Source organism: Sinohyriopsis cumingii, unplaced genomic scaffold (genome assembly GCF_028554795.1).
Source record: "Sinohyriopsis cumingii isolate HCF-2022 unplaced genomic scaffold, ASM2855479v2 utg002885l, whole genome shotgun sequence".
Classification (NCBI taxonomy): domain Eukaryota; kingdom Metazoa; phylum Mollusca; class Bivalvia; order Unionida; family Unionidae; genus Sinohyriopsis; species Sinohyriopsis cumingii.
Genome location: NW_028316329.1, coordinates 88,883 through 94,882, shown reverse-complemented (window position 1 = coordinate 94,882; position 6,000 = coordinate 88,883). Strand labels below are relative to the sequence as shown.

At 33.1% G+C, this 6,000-nt stretch overlaps 1 long non-coding RNA gene across 2 annotated transcripts in view; it reads left to right on the top strand.

Moving 5' to 3' along the window:
• The first annotated feature begins 3,905 nt into the window (after nt 1-3,905).
• The window catches only part of LOC149769998 (uncharacterized), a 39,819-nt gene continuing 37,724 nt past the window's right edge, over nt 3,906-6,000 (top strand). The window contains exons 1-2 of one of the 2 annotated variants that reach the window (XR_016418993.1): nt 3,906-4,575; nt 4,938-5,197. This is a non-coding gene — a long non-coding RNA (uncharacterized LOC149769998). The remainder of the gene's footprint in view (nt 4,576-4,937; nt 5,198-6,000) is intronic. The other variant, XR_016418992.1, reaches the window with a different exon arrangement.

Here is a 6,000-nt window from a genome sequence, read left to right as displayed (position 1 = left end):
GGATCTTGTGTTTTGAAGCGTAGTACCAAGCTAATGACTTAGATTTCCATGTAACAAACGCAACATTTCTCAGTTGAACACTTTAATGCTTTTACAATACTATAAGCTTGATATATATATATATATATATATATATATATATATATATATATATATATATATATATATATATATATATATATATATATGTGTGTGTGTGTGTGTGTGTGTGTGTGTGTGTCATAAGCTCGACTGCAAAATCAGCTTAAGGATAATATATTATTGTTAAACATCTGATAGGGCAGACTTAATATCTATGAAACTTTGTTTTAGAAATGTTAGATCTAATATCTTAATATAGTTTCAGATCTGAAATTACTAACACCAAACCATGTACATCTCCACAATCGCCTCTTCGTTTTCGTCTTTTTCTTCTACTACTTCTTCTTCGTTTTCTTCCTCTTTTATTATTATTATTATTATTATTATTATTATTATTATTATTATTATTATTAAATCAGACCTCTACATAGAGATCCCTTGTCTAAATTATATAAGGAAATCAATGATAAAGGTTTCAAAATACTTCGTCGGTATCTTTCATCGTGGCAATCGATTATTTAATATAAATTCATGAAATTATATAAGCAAGCTGTACAAGGCTTTAACTTTAATCCTGCTTACCATGTTTGTTATATCGATAAATGAGTTTTCTTTTCTTCTAAATATAATGGCTTCAATAGATTGTGTCTCCACGTGTATTAGTTACTTGAGCGGTATTCTCAATAAACTTATTTTTGAGGTCATTGGATTCTTCCAAACATTATTATCACCTATTTACCAATGTCATACTTTGTAATGTTATTCTCGAATGCACATTGATGATATTGATAGGTTCAATGTATGTGTCTCTCGCTAATAATCTAGAATAAATTGATTTGGGGGATCATCATCTATTCTAATAGAAACACCTATGGAATTTCCGTGATGTTCATTCAAAGAAATATATCTTCTCTACAGAAGGTTGTGTACTAACATTTCATTAAAACCAGAGTACGTTTCAGAAGGGGAATTTTATACTTATCCCGAAAATCTGTACTGTCACAAATATGTATCAATAATGCATGCATATGGCTAATTTTTACGAGATATAATTTCTGGAAACTATTTTTCGCCACGCTTTGTCTCCTCATTTGTTCATAACTAAGAATTAGGTCAAAACATCCTGTCTGGTTCGTTATATGATAGATACAAGGACCCGCCCATCTATTATTTCTGCCCAACTTTATGTTCTTATATCTCTAATGATTCCAATATGTAAGGATTCCAGACTTGACTATATACTACGTCTTAGGTATGTCTTTTTAAAGTATTATCTCCATTGACGAAGCGTTTGGTTAGCCGGAAACGTTGTGAATACGTTTTGATATATATATTTCTCTTTTTAGGGCTAATTAAGATCGATAGCAGTCTTGAATGATTAATATTCGCCACACAGTGGAATGTACTGAAAAGACAACACACACTTCTAAACACATGGATCTGATAAAGAACTACTTTCAAGATTATGCACAAGCCGGACGAATCATGTAGGATATTTTGAGGTTCCTCTTCGGGCATAAACAATTGGACTAAGAACATACAAATATCCAATCAACCTCTTATTAAAACTAAGTAGAACGTTAAAGCTAGAACATTAATCATAATATTTCCAACATTATAATGGCAATAATGCCTCGTTAATATCCCAATGTGAGTAGTGTAAAACCAAAGAAGGAATCATTTTATGCTGTTTTATACTTTTGTAAATAAAGATGGGTCTTTAGCCATTTCCAATTTTTGAGCTCTTAATTAGGTGTCATTTAATTAGTCTACCCCATGATATTTTGCGTCTTTGCAACTGTAAATTTTCAATTCTACTTGTTTCCTTTCCTTTACAGTTGATTGCTGTCTGCCGGAAAATAACGTTATATTATTCGATGTTTTTTCTTCATCGCCAGTTTCATCGTAATACATTTGCGTGAAACGATCTCTGACTTAGTTGATGCGTTTATGACTCAAAAATACTAATGATGTGACTTAAAGAGGATGCAATTATTATTCAAATATTTTAAGATTTGAAAATATCAATTGCAAGATGTTGTTTGCAAAGTAAAAAATACTGGTTCAAGTCGAAATGATGATGGGTTGCAAAACTGTTGAAACCGTAATAGAGATAAATAATATTGGATGTTGTAACAAGCTGTATCCTTGTACAAGGAAAACAAATCATACAGTGCATCAAAGTTTTATTATACTTCTTCCAGTTTACATACCTTTTGATCAGGTTGATTAAAACTTCACGTGTGTAAATTATATTAGGCTAATGTAAGCTGGGACCCCGAGTGGCCGAGTGGTCTAAAGCGTTCTCCGTTACGGACCACTGCCATCTCACCTCTGTCTGCGTGGGTTCGAGTCCAAGGCTCGGCTAGCGTGGATACGTGGGAAAGCCTGCCAGTAGCTTCTCGTGGGTCGGTGGTTCTTTCCGGGTTTTTCCCGGGTTCTTCATCCACCATTAATACTGGCCGCCATGTATAGCCTATCGTGTGCTGAAAAATGGCGTTAAACCCTACAACAACAACAACAACAACAACAACATAATGTAAGCTAATTTCGTGTTTGGGTCTCTAAGAAATCTGGTGTTTATGGGATAAATGAACTTCTTTAATTTCTTTAATTTGAATGTGCATGAGTGTCTGACCGACCTCAGTCAAATATGCCGATTGTTTGATTTTAGTATCGTTACATAAAAAAACCACCTTTCATTAGGACTCTTGCGACGGTAGGCGTCTTAGAACAAACGATCACTGCGACAAATTCTATTCACCCAAAACGGAAATTACTAAAATATACCACGAGGTACCAAATCAATGATACAATTATACATTTCGTTATTGTATACTTTACTTACCTGCATGGATGATTCAGGACAAATTTAAAAACAGTGTCAGACTGTGCGCTAAACAATTGGAGCAACCCGTAGCGCAGGCGGCCCGTATTGATCCTCCCATTACAATATTACCTAATAAGCCACAGTAAACTTGCCCTTGGACAGAATGCAAATTAGATGAATCTCATGCTGTTCTAAATGTAATTTAACAAAACGTTGTATTGATTTTTAAATTAAGACGCTTTCTTTACTTTTACCTGTTAAATTCTGCTTACAGAAACGGTAAATAAAGCATTGACATACATCAATTTTTAGTTTATGTTGCATACATGCTCGATCTATGTTACACCCTCTAAACTTTTTCAAAGTTCTCTTCAATCAGGTAGTGAACTTAAGTGTAAAGTACACTCCAATACTATATATGTGTAATCAAAAAATTATATAGCTGACAAAAGGTAATTTATGTTGTCCATTCTATTCATCTTTTATAATCATGAACAATAAAATGTATCATTTAATTCATTTAGTTGTAAACCCATATGAAGGAAAATGCATTATTAGAAGGAAACCTTCCAAGGTTTGCAAGTAAATCCTAGGCCCGAGAAGGCCAAGGATGTTAGAGGGGTAATGCAGAGGAAACCTGAATAAGAAAGATATAGTATATGTGTGAAAAGCATAAGATGCATCAGGAATACATTTATTTTAGAATTTAATATACCTCAATTCTTTCTGCAACGGTTTTGTGTATGAAGGAAATGCTGCCATATTTTCAACAGTTCCCCTCGATACCCTCTTATACCTGGCATAACGTTATTTCCATAAGTATCAGGTTACCTCGGCCAATTTGTATGCTTAGATCGCCTGTATGTTAACAATCACTATTCACATGCAAACGTATATAACCATCAACAGGAAACTCTAAAAACACACTTGAGTGCTATGTTACACGGAATATCTATAAGACATACAGTGTATATTTTAGCATCATTATTTAGTGTAGAAAGAAGTCTAGATTTTACACTTACATGATCAGATCGTATGTTTTCCGTCTATGCTTGGAATGTGCAAGTATATACTTCTGCTTGACAATATTTGAGTTAATAACTACTCATAGACGGGCAATGAAGGCACGGAAACAGTCGAACCTATTTCAAAGGCACAATAATTTGAACCAACAAGTGCATACCATTATACGATTGTTGCAGTGCAGCCTTTAATACAAAATAAGCTGGCAGTCTATGAACTTTGTTAGTTCATCCATGATTCATTCCGAGAGACACGTATTACCTTTACCGCGTGTTCACTACCTGATTGAAGTTAAAACTTTGAAAATGTTTAGACTGTATAAAATAGATCGAGCATGTATGCAACAGAAACTAAAAATTGGTGTATGTCAATGCTTTATTTACCGTTTCTGTAAGCAGAATTTAACAGGTAAAAGTAAAGAAAGCGTTCATCTTATTACATTTCGATGTGCTTGAAACGATCATTTAGAACAGCATGAGATTCATTTAATTTGCATTCTGTCCAAGGGCAAGTTTACTGTGGCTTATTAGGTAATATTGTAATGGGAGGATCAATACGGGCCGCCTGCTCTAAGCGTTGCTCCAATTATTTAGCGCACAGTCTGACACTGTTTTTAAATTTGTCCTGAATCATCCATGGAGGTAAGTAAAGTATACAATAACGAAATGTATAATTGTATCATTGATTTGGTACCTCGTGGTATATTTTGGTAATTTCTGTTTTGAGTGCATAGAATTTGTCGCATTGATCATTTGTTCCTAACTGCCTACCGTCGCAAGAGTTCTAACGAAAGGAGTTTTTATAATGTTGCGATACTAAAATCAAACAATAGACACATTTGACTGAGGTCGGTCAGACACTCATGCACATTCATATAATTGCCTTTCACTAAACCACTCACAGACTTAAAAAAAAATGCTACCAAATTGCTATCATACTCCACTTCGATCAATCGTTTTAAATGTTTTCAGTGACTAATTTCACATTTTCCTTTTTATTACAGAGGACATGAAATGCAACTTATGGAGTCCGATTCGCCTGTGATTTTACAGAATGAATGAATTAATTTGGTTAATGAAGAGAGTAAAGATCGGATACATTGATACACCATTTTTATCTTATTTTTTTGCATTGAGTATCTTTAGTTGAAGTTCTGTCGAAAAATGCGATTTTCTTCGAAGTACAAAAGGAAATTTAGTGGATAATGTGCAGACAATTTCTATGGATACATGTTTAGAAGGATATATTTATTCTGTCTTAAAGGTAAGTTTCATTGGATTGTATTTATTACAACATGTTAGCAGGATGAATAAATAAGCCAGCAACTTTCAAATTAAAGGTGTCCATTTATCCACAAACACCAGTTTTCGTGGAGACCCAAACAAGCAACTCTCTTACGTATTAACATGTTAAATATCAATTGCTTTCTTTGGTAAGAAACAAATAACACTGAAAAATAATTGAATATATATATATATATATATATATATATATATATATATATATTCTTAGCTTAATATAATTTACACACGTGAACCTTTAGTCAACCTGATCAATAGGTATATAAACTGGAAGAAGTGTAATGAAACTTCGATGCAATGTATGATTTGTTTTCTTTGTACAAGGATGCAGCTTGTTATGACAACATCCAATATTATTTATCTCTATTACGGTTTCAAAAGTTTTGCAATAAATCATTAATGCGACTTTAACTCATATGTCTTACTCTACAAACAACATCTTGCAATTTATGTTTTCAAATCTCAAATATGTGAATTAAAATTGCATACTCTTTAAGTCACATCATTAGTATTTTTGAATCATAAACGCATCAACAAAGTCAGAGATCGTTTCAAGCACATCGAAATGTAATAAGATGAAACTGGCGATGAAGAAAAGAACATCGAATAGTATAACGTTATTTTCCGGCAGACAGTAATCAACTGCAAAAGAAAGGAAACAAGTAGAATTGAAAATTCATAGTTGCAAAGACGCAAAATATCATAGGGTAGACTTCTTAAATGACACCTAATTAAGAGCTCAAATATGTGAAATGCGTAAAGACC